Genomic DNA, 16,258 nt, shown 5'->3' with positions numbered 1-16,258 from the left:
TCTTCATTTTGTTTTCTGCTCCATTCATTTTGGCCTCTCTGCCACTATTTCTGGATTCTTCATATTTTTCTTTTTTAGAATATCCTGCAGTATTCTCTGTAGAGTTGAATTGGTGGTTGCAAATTCCCCTAGTTTCTCTTTATCCTGGAAGCACTTTGTTTTTCCATCAATTTCCAGGGATAGTTGTGCAGGATATATCAATGTTGGCTGGAGATTATTATCTTTCATAGCTTGAATTATTTCCCCCCGTGCTCTTCGTGATTTGATGGTTTATGCAGAGAAATCTGCTGTAATTCTGATGGGTGTTCCCTTGTAAGTGGTCTGTTTCTTGTCTCTGACAGATTTTAATATTCTGTTCTTGTATTGAATTTCTGGAATTTTTATTATTATATGCCTGGGTGTTGCTCTGTTTGAGTTGTAGGTGGCTGGAGTCCTGTATGCCTCATACGTCTGAGTATCTTTACCTTTTGCTAAATTAGGAAAATTCTCCTGGATTATTTCTGTGAGTAGCTTTTGTAGCTCATTTGTTTGTGTCCCTACTTCTTCTTTTATGTTCTTAATTCTTAAGTTATGGATCCTCTTATCATCTTCTAGTCTTTGTATTATTGTTGTTTGTTTCTTTGTTACTTTTAAGAAGATTTTCATTTCATTCTCCCATATTACAAATCTGCCCTCCAATTCAGATAGTCTGTCTTTAGTTTCTTTCAAGCTGTTATGCCAGTTTTCAATATAGTTTTTAGTTTCCTGGTAGTCCCTTTGAACCTGCTTCACGTATTCTATGCTTTCTCTATTTTCTCCATCAAACAATTCTCCCCTTTTTTTGTTTTCCATTCCACCACCTGTTTTTTCTTGGGTGGTGCTCAGCATTTCTCTAACTATTCTGCCTATTTCTAGCTTCAGGTCATTAATAACTTCATTCCTGTACTGATCTATGAGGCTCTCTAGATGGCGCTTTAAAATGTCTATTGGTGTGGTGTCTGCTATTGCCTGTTTCTCAGGATTGGGGGCCGAGGAGCCTTTCTTGTTGCTGCCTCTTCCCATATTCTTTGTTACTTATATTGGCAAGCTTATGTAGGAGGCCCAGCTTCCCTTCCTGTCATCCACAGCCTGATCCAATTGCTCAGGCTAGGTGTTCCTGCCCACTGCAGCACACCAGGAAATTGTAGACCAGGCAGCCTACGCAGAGCCCACTGCTCAGGCTCTGGGATCTGGGTTGTGCTAGCCTATTGGGTCTCTGCCAGCAGCATCACATAGGCTAGGCACTTCTCACCAATCCCGCTTGAGAGGGGGATACGAAGCTGAAGTCACTGCAGTGCCCTGCTCCCGCAAGTCTGCCCAGTCCCAGAATGTCTTCTGCTGGAGTCTCATTAAACTGTAGGAGAGTGTCAGTTTCTCTCACTCACCTCACCGCAAGTCAATGCACAACTCGCTGCCCATCCTGTTTCCGACTCTGTTCGCCGATTCCCGTTCTCAGGTCTCTCTCCCTGCTGAGCTGATGTAGATGCAGCCCCCGCGCGGTGGGAAACCCAAATCACGGCTTCCAATGGCATGGGCTCCAGCTTCCACACTGAGGCCCCTCTGTTCCTGTTCTAGCACCAGGACTGCATTCTAATTTGGTTTCTCTGAGCCTAGTTCATTCCGGGTCAGCAGAGCATATCTCCACCTGCTTATGACTCCTTAGTCTGCACCATTCCTGAATTCTAAGCCGAGTCTTTCAGAGAGCCTCTGTAGCTGCTGCTATCTGTCCACCATGTTCTCCCAGAAGCCCAATAGGGTACAATTCTTGAAGACACAGGAATAGGTAGAGAATTCATCAACAGGAATCAAACCACATGGGAAATATTTCCCAGAATCAACAACGGGGATCACATCTTATTAAAAAGTTTGGGCATGTCAAGAGAAATCTGCAGCACAGAAAAAAAAAAAAAACCACAAACTGGAAAAAAATCTTAGTGAACCATCGCTCAGACAAAGGATTTCTGTCTAAAACATATAAAGAATTAAAAAAAATCAGACTCCCAAAATTCAAAGCTCTAATCCAAAAATAGCATTTGAGATGAAAACAAAATTCTCAGATGAAGAAATACAAATGGCAAATAAATACATGAAAAAATGTTCATCATCATTACTCATTAGAGAAATGCAAATTAAAACCACACTGAGATTCCATCTCACTTCTGAAAGAATGGCCAGGATCAAGAAAACTACCAACAACAAATGCTGGAGAGGCTGTGGGGAAATGGAACTCTCCTGCACCATTTGTGGGAGTTTAGACTGGTGAAACCTTTATGGGGTCAGTATGGAGATTTCTCAAAAAACTGGGATAAGAAGTCCCACTTAACCCAGCAATTCCACTTCTAGGCATATTCTCAGAAGAACTGAAATCATCATACCTCAGTGATATATGTACACCCATTTTTATAGCAGCACAAATTTTAAAGCAGCCAGATCTTGGAAACAGCCTAAGTGTCTGTAAACTGAGGAATGGATAAAAATCTGTGGTATTTTAATTCAATGGAGTACCACTCAGTTATAAAGAATGATCGCATTGAGATATTTATAAATAAATGGATGCAACTTGAGACCTTACTCATACATGAAAGAAACCAAACTCACATGTATAAATACTGTATACTCTCCCTAGTGTAAGAACCGGTAAGAGTACATAAGAGTTTATGGTAATCATGATTCCCCATTACATTACTTTGGAGACTTATAATGTTCCCATTCATTAGTTGAAATGGTTTTATCCTTGGTTGTTTGATTTTATTATTTGTGATGGTATGAACAGCTATATTTAAGAAAACAAGACAATATAATAGCCACGGCTAATTTAATATCATCTTGCTTTGAAGAGCAATCATGCGTTTGTTCTTCTGTTTCCATTGGTTACATCATGTTTTATCTTATTGGATTTTATTATGTGTGATAGTAAAAACAAATCTTTTATAAATAATGAGATAATATGGTAACAATTTTCCATTTTCTGTTATTTGGTTTTGAATGCCCTGTAATAATTTCATTCTCTTTAATGGTTTTATACTATTTTGTTATGTTTGATGCTATTGTATATGAAGGTATACTCAACTATTTCAAGGAAAGAGAAATTATGGTAGCTACTGATATATGGGGTTGCCTTGTGGTGAAATACTGTGTTGTTTAAATTGTTCTGTTCTGAAAAAATATAATTTGCAAGTCTCCCATATCTTTAACTGATTTTGCTGATGTGAAAAAAATGTAGGATGCACAATCTGAGTTCCCAATAATCAATTATTATAACTCTATAGACCTATCTGAACACATGGAAATTCACTGTAGTCTCCGCTTATTCCGTCTAGAATCAACCTTGAATCTAAGTGGTTCTGCAACATGTTACTAGACTTTTACAAGCATAAGAGGGATAAGCATCTCAGAGCCTCTCTTCTCCTTTTTAGTTTACATTTATACAGTGTGTAACAATGCCATGTCTCTATGGTCAGGAGAACCTCATGTCTTTGCTTCAAACTTCTGTTTCTGCCATCAATGCTGCTTTTACATTGTCTGGGTAACCTATTTGTGTTATTCAAGCAACTCTAGGTAAAATGCAATTTTACTCTTCATTTGCGCTAGTGAGTTTCACACTGCTTTTTCTCATTTTCTTACAGTGCCTTGCACTTTTAAATTTTCCTTATTATCACCACTGTGAGTTTCATATTCACTTGGTCTAAAAATATTACGCACGCTGAGAAATAGTATTCATAAAAAAAGTGTTACTCTGTCCTCATCATCTCATGGCTCAGACTGACAAATTCTCTTCTGTTGAGCATAGTCCCTAAGCATAAATGTGATGAGAGAGGGCAGTTCTATCAGTATTCAGTAAAACTGAAAGGCCACATCTGTGAGTGAGAGAAAGTGGCAGTGTGAATGAGACCTCAGTGATGTGCACTTGTGATTGATGTAATTATATGGACAAATGTTGGAGCCAATGAAGCTGAATACACTTGCAAGCCTGTGGCATGGCCTGGGCATGACTGAACTGGGAATGAGGAGACATTACAGGGGGACAGATAGTGCAAGATAGTTTTCCTAAATTAGCATTATTTGTTGCTCTGAGGGATCCTTGAACCCCTCCCAAGATCCTGCTCAGGTTTCCTCCATTGTCCACTAAACTCATTTCTGGTTCTGATTAAATACTTGCCACCTAGCATCATTCAGCCAGGTAGCTAGCAGACTTATGAGCTCTGCCAAGAATTTTACTTCTCCTGCAGTACTAAAGATTGTGTCACTTGTTTCATTGTTTTGGCCCTTTGCCAAGAACCTGTTTGAGGGGCTGTGGATCCAGGAATGGAACCCAAAATCTTGTTGCCTGAACAGTGACTCTACAGTGGAGATGTCTGATGTAGAGTGTAACTTACTTTTGCCGAGTTCCTAGGGTGGAATACAACAGCCAAAGCATTCTATTCCACTTTCTTTGGAAAATCCTTTCATTTGCTTTGAAAAAACTCCCTTCACCCCTCAAATCATGGAGAATTCTGTGTCTGAAGTGCAACAGAAACATAATGCAGAACTGCATTTCCTTAGGAAGTGGAGCCATTGTTACTTCCGAGGATAGTTTGGTGCACATCTTGTGGGAAATTCATGATCATTCTCCTTGTTATTTGGAGGTTGGTGTGGTCACTGTGGCAGATTGGGAGAAACATACATAAACTGCTGCATTGAGGAACCTTGAGCTCTGTTCTCTGTCTTGCACACTTGGTATCTTTGCTGGGATGTGGTGACATTTGACAGGCAGGCACATGGAACAACACACAGTTGGCTTCCCTGTTTTCCTGGATGCCTCACTTGTGCTGCTTTTCCACCTCCTCTTGCTGCTGCTTCCAAAATATGCAAACCCTGTAAAACATCTGTGCAACTCTTCACCTCTTGGACCTCCCAGGCAAAAGATGGCCCAAGAAGGGAAATAACATGGAGAATTAATTGATGACCTGTTTTGTATCAATAGGAAAAGAGCCCCACTTTGAAAGTTTTCCGTACTCTATTTAAAGAGTTAAAAGGAGCAGGTGGTAATCTCAGTGGCCTAAGTGGCTGCCTGACACACTCAAGTTTGTGAGTTCAATCCCATGTTCCAAAAAACAAAAACAAGAAAGATAAAGAGTTTAAAATGACTGTCCAGGAGTATGGATTTAAAAGTACTTTGGTAATTGACATAATTGAGGGCATCATTCATGGTTGTGAAATGACACGTTTGGACTGGAAAGTCTTAGTGTGTGCTATTATCACTCCAGCCCAACATCAGGTGTGGCTTAAGAACATACTGGTGCTGAGGACATGCAAGCTATAAATAATTTTGATTGCTACATTCCTATAGGAGCTGCTGAATTATGAGGGTAGAGAGATGTTTCAGACATTTGCCAACAAGTTCATTGCCACCTTCAGGCTATTATCCTCAAATTGCTTTTAAAGCTTGAAAAAGAATTCTGAAGCAGTGGACACACAAGGTTTTTAGTACTATCAAACAGGAGGACACTGAACTTTGCCTTGCCTTCATAGAAGATTAAATAAAGCTATTGAATGCCAGGTGAACAACAAGGCAGTAGCCTCTGTCTTTTTTTTTTTTTGTCTGTTTCCTTTTTATTAGTACCAGGGATCAAATTCATGACTTCCTGCTTGCAAGGCAGGCACTTATGCTGATGAGCTAAATCCACAGCCCCAGTAGCCTATATCTTGTTAAAGCAATTAACATACAAAAATGCAAACCAAAGGTGCACAAATGCTTTAAAAGATGTTTCTATGATACCTGACACTAGCTTGGAGTTCCCTGGTATGCTTTAGAAGGTTCCTACTACTTTTCATGATCCTTTACCTCCTGGGAAACTTGGCCAATTCTTTCCTGTTCACCTGCATCAAAAAAGAGACACTTTTGTTGTCCTTGGCCTCATTGATGCTGGTTGTAAGGGCATATTTTTGCATCAGTTGTAAACTCTTTTACCCATTCAACTAATTTTTTTGAGTCTGTAGCCCAGCTAATTGTCTTGCCTTGTCTCCTCTAAAACTTGTGATGTTACTCATGGAAATCAAGCATTTGGCTCCACTGTGGTGGCTACTGCTATTTCCCTGGGAGATGAATGCTGAAGCCTCTCTGTAACTATTGACAACCTTTCCTTTTCAAGTTTGCTACACACTGGAGATGATGGTTTTGTTTTACTCCACTCACCTAGCAATACTTTATTTCCCATTGCCAATGCTATTCCCTCACATCTCTTGAGGATGTACTGGAACACCTATAGTCCTTGGAATTGATTTAATCAATACTGTCTTACCACTTACCAAGGCTGAATTTTCCTTTTTGTTATCTGCTGTTTACTCAGCAATATGCAGGCCTGGGAATTTAGTTCAGTGGCATGAGCGCCTGCCTTACAAGTACACAGTCATGAGTTTGATCCCTGGGACCAAAAAAAAAAAAAAAAATCCTCTGCAAGTGACTTTGGCTGTCTATGTTGGTTCCATTTTTATTGATATGCCCCATGATAACATTTTGTCTCTATTTACCTTACTTCCCTTTTCTCTTCAAACTTTTTTGGTTAGCACCACTTTAAATAGTGCCATCACTGTCTTCACTGATGGGACCCTCCATCATGAAGCTGTAACATATGTTTTTATAATACTTGGAAACACCTGTGTTCACTACCACAAACCTCTTGTCAATGCAGTGAGCTCTCTGTGTTATCCTTGCTTTGCAAATTTTTTTTCATACCAAGTCCTTAACTTAGTTACTGCCTCTTTTTGTGTACATAATGCTATCCCACACTGATCTTCTCTTGTTATCTCTCCTGTAGCAATAGACTCACACTTAATGTCTCATTTTTGCACCTACAGGCTCCCCTTTGCCTTCCACATGCCCCTCTTTTTCTTTGACATATAGGTAGTCATTAAGCCTTACCTGTTGTTTGATATGATAATGCTATTACTTATAATCAAGCACTGAATATTGTGTTACCTCTTTTTTTGGGCAGGGTCTTTTTGACACAGTGTCTCTATATGCAGCTCAGGCTGCTCTTGAGATTAATTTGTAGTCTACCCTCATTTGATAACACTAAAGACAGCCTTGCCTTTTTTCACCAATCAGCATGTTCCTTGCACAAATTGTTTCACATTCCACCTTTTGCAACTAGAGCTTTTATTTCCACTGGTTTCCATTGTGCTCCCATGGCTCCCCCTTTTGCCTGTGATGCTGTCAACTCTCGTGGCCTCTGCTCTAATGCCACTCATGGTAACATGCTACACACAGTGTTCCTCCTTAAAACTTTTTCATTTCTTCAAATTTTTGTTGATACATTTTCTGTTTTTATTTGTGCTTCAGCACTGCATGGTTAATCTGCCCGGCATGTAATTCAACATCTCCTGGCTGCATTAGCTGTCAAGGGCATATCTTCCTTTTTTAAACTGACAATGGTCCAGCCTACACCTCACAGCCTTTTGCTTCCTGTTGTCCCACATAGCAAATTTGTTATGTAACTTGTATCCCCTCTAATCCCAGTGGCCACACTATCATTGAAGAAGATCATTATTCCCTCAAATCTCCTCTCTTGAAACAATTAAAGGAGAAAAATGCTCTTCCTGCACAAGTTTTACTATTCTGTCCATGGTGCTATTTACTGTCAGTTACTTGTCTTTCCCTACAAGGCTTTCTTCTTCTCTGATTCAAATACATTTTCACGAGGGTATACCTCTAACAAAGCATTTTACATTATATAAAACATCCCAAGAGCCATGTAGGCAGCGTCAGGAGCCCCTACTGAACTGGGTAAGATGGGATGCTTCTATGTTATTGCCAAGGCCTTGTGTGGATTTCTGCTTCTTGTGTTTTCCCTGCATGGAATGAGTTGGTATGGCAGGCTACTCAACATAATTCTACCATCTCACCTCTCCCTGAATCAAGCCTTGTATCCTTTTATACCAGATCTTTGCTAGTTGGTGTATAACAAATCAAACTGGTTTATTTGTAGTTTTAAATTCTAAATTTGTAAGAAAGTATTATAATTCGGCTTGATTAATGATATGCTCAAGTTTACTCTGATTTTATATTTGTCAGTCTGTCCACATATCAGTTGCCTGTTTGTCCAGTTGGCTTGTAAGAAGGTGCTGAAAGTTGCTGAGCTTGTGATTGTTCATACCTGTAAAGCAGAAAGCAAAACTGCCCATACAGGAGTGCTCTAGGTGCACAGAACATCAGGGAAATGTCCTGAGGGCATGGAGTGCTGGAGGTGAACAGGTGTTCCAGCACTGGGAGCATGGATTTTAAGAAGTGAGCTAGTTTTCTTCTGTTTTATTTCTTCTGTTTTCATCTAAGTTATCTTCTGTTTGTATCTCTCCTGTGGCAATGGACTCACACTTAGTGTCTTTTTTTACATCTACAGATTCTTCTTTGCCCTCACAATGCTGCTTTTTTTCCTTTACATATATGTAGTCATTTACACCTACCTGGCTTTTTACAAGATAATGTTATTTCTGATCAAGGATTGCATATACTCTATGGCCTCCACACTTTTTTTTTGGCCTTTTGAGGCAGGTTCTCCCTATGCAGTTCAGTCTGGCCTTGGGCTTACTCTGTAATGTAACCTCTTTTTGATAACACTAAGCAAAGCCATGCCTTTTTTCAACAATAAGCTTATTCCTTGCATAAATTGTTTCACATTCCAACTTCTGAAGCTAAAGCTTTTATTTCCACTGGTTTCCATTTTGCTGCCATGCTTCACACTTTTCCCTGTGATGCTGTCAACTCTCATGGCCTCTGTTCCAATGACCCTTGGTAAGCATGTCACACACTGTTCCTTGATTTCTTTTTCATTTCTTCATGTTTCTGTTGATACAATTTCTGGTCTTATTTGGGCTTCACCACTGCATGGTGAATATGCCCGACATGTAGTTCAACATCTACTGACTACATTTGCAGTGATGGGGGTATCTTTCTTCCTTAAAACTCACAATAGTCCAGCATATACCTCACAGGCTTTGGCTTCCTTATGTTCCACATGGAACGTTTCTCATGTAACTTGTATCCCCTATAATGCCACTGGACAAGCAATCATTGAATAAGCTCACTATACTCTCAAATAAGCTTGCTGCCTCTAATATACCATGTTGTTATCAATCTTTTCTTCTGGATGTCCAACGGCTAAGGTTTAGAGATCAAAAATGAGAGACACAGATGGGCTAAATGGATAGCCAATATTTTGGCCCCAGCGCTTAAAGCTTGCAGGAGACCCTAGATGTAAAAGAAATTCTGCTTGCCCTGCTTGCCCTGCTTGCCCTGCTTGCCCTATCAAAAGATACTCAGTGAGTACCTAGTATTCTGATCAGGAAGATGATGAGACCACAGAGGAAAGTGAACTTTGATGCAAGGTGTGCCTAAGGAGAGTCGTGAGTCACCAGAAAAATCTGCTAAGCTTTCCCAGAAATCAACGTGGTTAAGCAGTGGCCCTAACTCTTCCAGGTGGCTGACACTGACAGAAGAGATATGAGGAGCTATGCATGGTTATAAGATTGTTCTTGAGTAGACCTAACTGGCCTTGACAGGAAGTAATGAACCAATTGTCCTTAGTGCAGTCCTTATGTTACCTTGTTCTTGAACCTTCTGCAGAAAAGTCTGGCCTCTGGAGGTACAGTGCAATGTAAAACATTGTCTTTGGGTGAATCTCAGATCACCCACATCCTCTGACAATTGCTGGCTATGCTGGTAACTGACTACCATTATGAACCTATGGACTGTGCAGTGGTGGGAGCTCTAACACAGCCTCTCCATCTTCTGCAGGTCACCCATCTGTGTATCAACCCAACAAAAAGGAGGGGTATGTTGGAGCCATTGAAGCTGAATACTCATGCAGGGCTGTGATGTGGCACACGCATGATTGAACTGAGAATGAAGAGATGCCTCAGGGGGCAAGATAGGCCACAGCTGAGGCCAGCTAGATACTTTCTGTGGGATAGTTCTCTGCAGTTGGGATCATCTGTTGCTCTGAGAGGGTCTTGAACCCCTCCCAAGACCCTGATGAGGTTTCCTCCACTGTCCACTCAACTTCTGCCAGCATGAGTTGGCCAGCTGGCTAGCAGAGTGATGAGCTCTGCCAAGGATCTCTCTCCACCTGTAACCATGAAGACAATGCTGTTTTTCTCATTTCTTAGAGCCTTTTTGGTACACCATTTTGGTGTCTTGGTTTCTAGGAAAAGACCCCAACATGAAACATAAAATGTATCTGTTTTAAAGACTCAGCACTGGAATGTGGTATGGTTGGATGATGACAGGACCAAGTATCAAACCTGTTTAAGACAATTTAAGTATACAGATGCTGTTCTATTCCATGGTATTTTTTTGTTCACCAATGCCAAATCCTCTTATATGACACCACTTTCCTCAAGACATTTCCACTCCAATCAATGACCTACATATGAATTATTTCCTGTAGGACACACACATAAATATGCAGGTTTTATGATATGCCTCCACTAAGTCATGCTGATGACAAAATTAACAATTCTGAGCCATTCCAGGCCTGAGAGGAGAAATAGAAAGCTAATCTGCCCTTCCTGTGAGCTGGTGGAAGTCAGGTGGGGAATAGTAGGGGAAACTAGCCAATGTGTTCATGTTGTGATTCTGTGGAAGCTATTCTGGTTCTCAGAAGAAAAGCAAGAAAATAACTTACACTTCCTGTGACCTAACCACTGCATTGGCTGGGAGAGGAGCACCACAATCACCTCATCCCACCACCAACCGTATGACCGGTTTAGAGGACATGCTGAGTTGATAGCAATGGAGGTATAAAAACAACTTAATCCTTGTATTACTTGCTTGATTTTGCAGCCTAAGGCTAGTATTCTTAAGCATGTATTTAAATTGGGAAATAATGGTAAAAGAAGTTGCAAAAACTTCGTAAGTATATGGAAATTAAATAAAACTCTCCGAAACAACCAATGGGTGACAGGTGAAATAAAGGAAGAAACTTAAAAATACCTACAACCTAACAAGAAAATAGCTGCAAAATCCTGTACCTTATGGGATTCAATGGAAGCAGTCCGAATAGGGAAATTTATAGTAGTCAAATCTCACATCAGGAAATAGAAAGAACACAAACAAATAATGAAATGTTGCATCTCAATCTTCCAGAAGAGGAATGGCAAGACAAACACAAATCCCATACAAAGGAGGAAATTATAAGACCAGGCAAGAAATTCATGCAAAGAAAACACTTCAAAGAATTAATCAATCAAAGAGGTGGTTCACTGAAAGAATAAACAAAATTGATAAACCTTTGGACAACAATATCATAAAAGAAAAAAAATAAAGACTGAAAACCATGCATTGATGATTCAGAAGAATAAAATAACTATAGATCCTGTGAAAATTCAGAAGAGCATCAATATCTACTTGAAAAGCTTATGCTTTCATAGGTTAGAAAATATAGAAATGCACTGATTCCTAGATACATATGAAATGCCAAATCTGATTCAAGAATTATAAAAATTCTAGAAAACACAGTATCAGTTAATGAGAATGAAGATCTCATTAAAAATGCATCAGCTGCTGGGCATGGTGGTGCATTGCTTTAATCCCAGAACTTGGGAGGTTGAGGTACAAGGACTGTTGTGAGTTTGACACTAAACAAGGCTACAAAGTGAGCTCAAGGCCAGCCTGACTTGAATAATGAGAGCCTGTCTCATGAGCACATTAAAATAAAAAGAAAAACAATGACAACAGAAAAGCAAATGACCAACATAAAAAAGTCTAGTTCCTGATGAATTTACTGATGTATTCTGCAATAAATGTAGAAAAAAATTTAAGACCACTGCTGTTTAATGATTTTGCAAGAGAAGCTATTCTCCTTAACACATTCCTGGAGGCAAGTATTACCCTGATACTAAAACCAGAGAAAGACCCAACCAGAAAAAGAAAACTATAAGACAGTTTTCCTAATGAACATAGATGCAAAAATCCTTAACAAGATACTAGCAAAGTGAATGTCACAAATCATCAACAAGATTTTAAAACCTGAACAACTTGGATTCATCCCAGGAAGGCAGGGATGTTTCAGTACATGCAAATCAACAAATTTAAATGTCATACCAACACAGGCAAAAACAAAAGTCACATGGTGATCATCTCAATAAATGCACAATAAGCTTTTGATAAAGTCAAGCACTGATTCATGATAAAAACCCTATACTAAATAACAACAGATGACCTTTATCTCAAGCTGATAAAATCAAAAAATGACGGGGTTGGCTATTTAGCTCAGTGGAATAAGCACCTGCCTTGCAATTGTGTGGTCATGATTAGGATCACCAGTACCGACAAAAAAGAAAAAAACAACAACAAAAAAAAAAATCAGACAGTGACAATGAAAATCCAGCATCATACTAAATGGAGAATAACTGAAAACTTTCATTCCACAGTTATGAAAAGGACATGGATGACTACTATGACCACTCCTATTTAATATAGCTCTGGAAACATTAGGCAGAACAATTAGACAAAAGAGAGAAATAAGAATAAGTATACAATAGAAATTAGTTAAATTATCATTATTTACAGATGATATGATATTCTAAATAGAAGATGCCAAAAACTCTACCAAAGCAGTCCTAGAATTAATAACCAAATTCAATAATGTAGCTTCAGACAAAGTTGACAATCAAAAATCAATAACATTTCTGTATACAATCAACAAACTCACCAAGAGAGAAGTTTCACAAACCGGACCCTTTGCAATAGCCTCCAAGAAAATAAATACTTGGAAAGAACCTAACAAAGAAAGTAAAGGACTTACATATGGAAATTTATAGTGCATTGGAAAAGGATATTGAAGAGATTATCAGAAAATAGAAAAATATCCCTTTCCCATTCTGTGCATTGTGTTTTCACTCTGTTAGTGATTTCTTTTGATGTGCAAATATTTTTAATAAGATGGGGTCCTGGTGGTTGATTCTTTAAAATGTATTTTGGTCATGAAGTCTTGTTAGTGTTTCTGTTTTAATATTTAGATCTTTCATCTACTTTGACTTATATTTGTTTCATTGTGATAGATGTGTCCAGTTTAAGTCTTTGGTATGAGGAATGTCATTTTCTTCAGCACAGTTTATTGAAAAGGCTATCTCTCTTCCACTGAACCTATTTCAAAGGCAAGTAGCAGAATGTGTTTGTAGTTCTATTTGCATTTTCTAGTCTTTTTGGATGATTCTCAGGTCTGTTTCTCTGCCAGAACTATGCTGATTTTCTGACAGTAGCTTTCTAGTATTATAGCAAGTCAGGAATTGTGATGCTTCCAGACTTGCCTTTGTTGCCCAGCAATTATTTTGGCAATCTAGACCATTTCTGTTTCCAAATGAATTTTAGAAATGTTTTCTCTACATTTGTGAGCTATCTTAATGTCATTTTGTTGGGCAATGCATTACATCTATATGACAATTTGCAATAAGATTTTTTGAGTTTTCTCCATATCCTTGAAAGTAGTTTTACTGGTCTCTTATATTCACCAGATGAAACCTAATATGTATGATCCTAAGAGTTTCAAACTGTTGAGTTCTTCTTCTCAAGGATATCTACAATAATATGATATTTTTTTCTGTTTGTTTGAGGCAGGATTTCCCTATGCAATTCAGGCTGACTATGGACTCACCTCTTAGTCCAGTAAATTCAAACTGATTTTCCTACTTCAGCCTCTTAAGTCCTGGGATTACAGGTGTGCACCTAACACTTGAAAGAATTACTGGTGTTATTTGAAACCTGAAGAAACAGTCATGAGATACACATGTATTCATTAACTGCTATTCCCTTTAAGGAAAAGTGTTTAATTTAACACATAACATCATTGGAGTGTAGGGAATCACGACATTTGTTTCTATCTCTTATGGGCCGGGGATGCCAGACTAGACTACCAGGAGAAACAGGAGATATCACAGGTAGGAATATGAATCAAATGTGAGCATTAGCATTAAGAACTCAGAATGTCTTGTATTTAAGGATGATGAGGAAAAGACCAGTGGAAAGCAATGAAGGACCTGGTGGGTTTAGCTTGTCCTGACTATAGATCATTCTTTATTATAAGAATGAATATCACAAATTTTGAAGTATTAAAACATTATGTGCTCTTTACCCTTGAAAATATTCAGGCTTGGCACTGTAGCTCAGCTGTTTTGTAGCTTGGCACAAAAGATGCCATCTCATGCCCTGCATCTATCTCGTGCTCTGTATTTGACCCAGGAAAATTAAAAATCACTCATGATTTAAGTTCCATGAGAAAAGTAAAAGGAGCTGTACCCAAAGAAAAAAAGTAACCTGCTAAAAAAAGAAGCAGGATACAGGTGTCATATAAAAATTCATTTAAGATTTGAGCTAAATTGTTTCCAAACAGGATGTCTCTTGTGACTCTCTCTTTTAAAAATGCTTAACTTTCCAGTTCAGGGCCACTTGTTTTGATTCTGAAATGGGGAAGGGTCTGTATACAAGTGGTTCAGCTATTTAAATTCCAAATTTATACTTTGGATGCTTGAATTCCTATACTGTTGTTCACAAACTCACCTCAAGATGCAGAAAGATTTACTGACACAAGCAAACATCAGGATTAAATGTCAGTGCCCCTGAAATGAAAGAATAATAGTGAAAAGGAGGGAAAAATCACAAACACCATGTGTTATGATGCCCACCTCTTTTCCACAGCATTAAAGAGGCAGAAACAGGAGAATGGTCATGTATGCAAGACAGTCTAACCTACATGGTGAATGAAAGGCCAGCCAGAACTACAAGGTGAGACTATGTCTTTAAAAACAAAAATAAAAATGAAAAATGTAAAAACCCAAAGGATAGAGAAAGAGTATTAAAGGAAAACAAAAACAATAGAGCTGAATGAAAGCTGACCTAAATTGGCAATTATGGAATGGTGTTGCAGAGGAAAGCTGGCAATGTAGTAGCATCTGGGCAGCAGTGACAAATACAGAGTTAGAAATGGTGTCTATGGTGCTACAGCACAACAGTGACCTCCTTCCACCAATAAATCTGCAATTTGCTAGAATGAAGAGGTCCAAAACTCATGGAAATCTTAAACTCAGAGCAAGCAAGTAACTTCACACAAAGGCTTTGGAACATGGCCTTTAGCAGATATTTCATATTCAAATTGAAATAGGACAAATATAATCCTGCCTTGTTTGATGTCAAATGCAACATGTTGGTTGACTCACAACATTGAGGAATGAAGTCACAAAACCAAAGAAGTTCAGAAAGTTTTCTGGGAAAAAAGAGAGAAGAATAGCCCTGGATTTTCAGGAATGTTCTTCAGTGTTTAAGGCACAGACCTATTGTCAGGGGTCATTTTTACAGGAAATTCACAATGCAGGTACAGTGTGGGTCTCAAACTACAATCAACCTATAAACTTGTAGTGGCTTAAAAATACTCAACCCTTGGAAGAAGTCACACAGAAGGACTATGTTCAAAGAGCCAAGGCATTTTGTGGGAACAATAGTCCAGTTGTTCTGGTCATTGCGTATGGTAATTGATGCCTATCTGGACCTCCTGGAGGAGGTGGTGGTAACTTTAGTACATTTCAAGCTGTTGTTTTTCTCTCCAGGAGGCATGTAGACATGGTCACTGCATCTTCACCTTCTGGCTTTCTTCAGTTGTGTCTCTAGCAGGGATTGTTGTGTTTAGGTTTTTACATTGACTCCTTTGAGTTTCCATTTCCTCTCTGACTGTACATCAATTCCTCTCTATTTTGACCTCCTCTAGTAAAATAACAATACTACTTGAATGGATAAAGTAATGTTTATACATTTAATAAAATATTAATTAGTGGGGGCATGGGATTTAGCTCAGCAGGCAGAAGCACTTCCCGGAGAAGTGCTAGGTTGTGAGTTTGATCCCTGGTACCTAAAAAAAAAAAAAAAAAAAAAGAGTTTTAAACTGCAATGAAAGAAAATAATTTCATTGAAGATGTAGATTAACAAGATTTTTAATTAAATATGTCAATGGCAATTTGCTTCACTCTATCAGTGTCAATGCAGTGAATTTAATCCTAAAATAATAATAAATCTTCATACAAGTTTCAAAACAGAATTATGCATCAAAATATATATAACCAAGGTCTTAGAGGCCTACAGACAGCTTTCCATAATATAATAGAAGCCTTCTAGAAACTGAAAAAAAACACAGTTTATCTAATTAAAAATTGTTTAAGCAGCCAATAATGTAGAAATTTTTTCTGAACAATTATAGGTGAACCTTCTCTTTTGTAA

General features: G+C 38.6%; 1 protein-coding gene across 8 annotated transcripts in view; it reads left to right on the top strand.

The window, feature by feature from the left end:
* Positions 1-16,258, top strand: part of LOC134474916 (zinc finger protein 20-like) — a 148,476-nt gene that overhangs the window by 73,382 nt on the left and 58,836 nt on the right. For 3 of the 8 annotated variants that reach the window (XM_063244000.1, XM_063243995.1, XM_063243998.1), the window contains exon 1: positions 14,670-14,776. The exons of the other annotated variants lie outside the window; for them this stretch is intronic. The gene's annotated coding sequence lies outside the window, so the exon portion shown is untranslated. Of the gene's footprint in view, positions 1-14,669; positions 14,777-16,258 lie in introns of those variants that run through there. 8 annotated transcript variants of the gene reach the window in all.

Source organism: Cavia porcellus, unplaced genomic scaffold (assembly GCF_034190915.1).
Source record: "Cavia porcellus strain 051 isolate PalLab524CR breed Dunkin Hartley unplaced genomic scaffold, mCavPor4.1 scaffold_43, whole genome shotgun sequence".
NCBI classification, from domain to species: domain Eukaryota; kingdom Metazoa; phylum Chordata; class Mammalia; order Rodentia; family Caviidae; genus Cavia; species Cavia porcellus.
The sequence above is the reverse complement of the archived record's forward strand: the minus strand, read 5'-3'. Positions and strand labels throughout refer to the sequence as shown.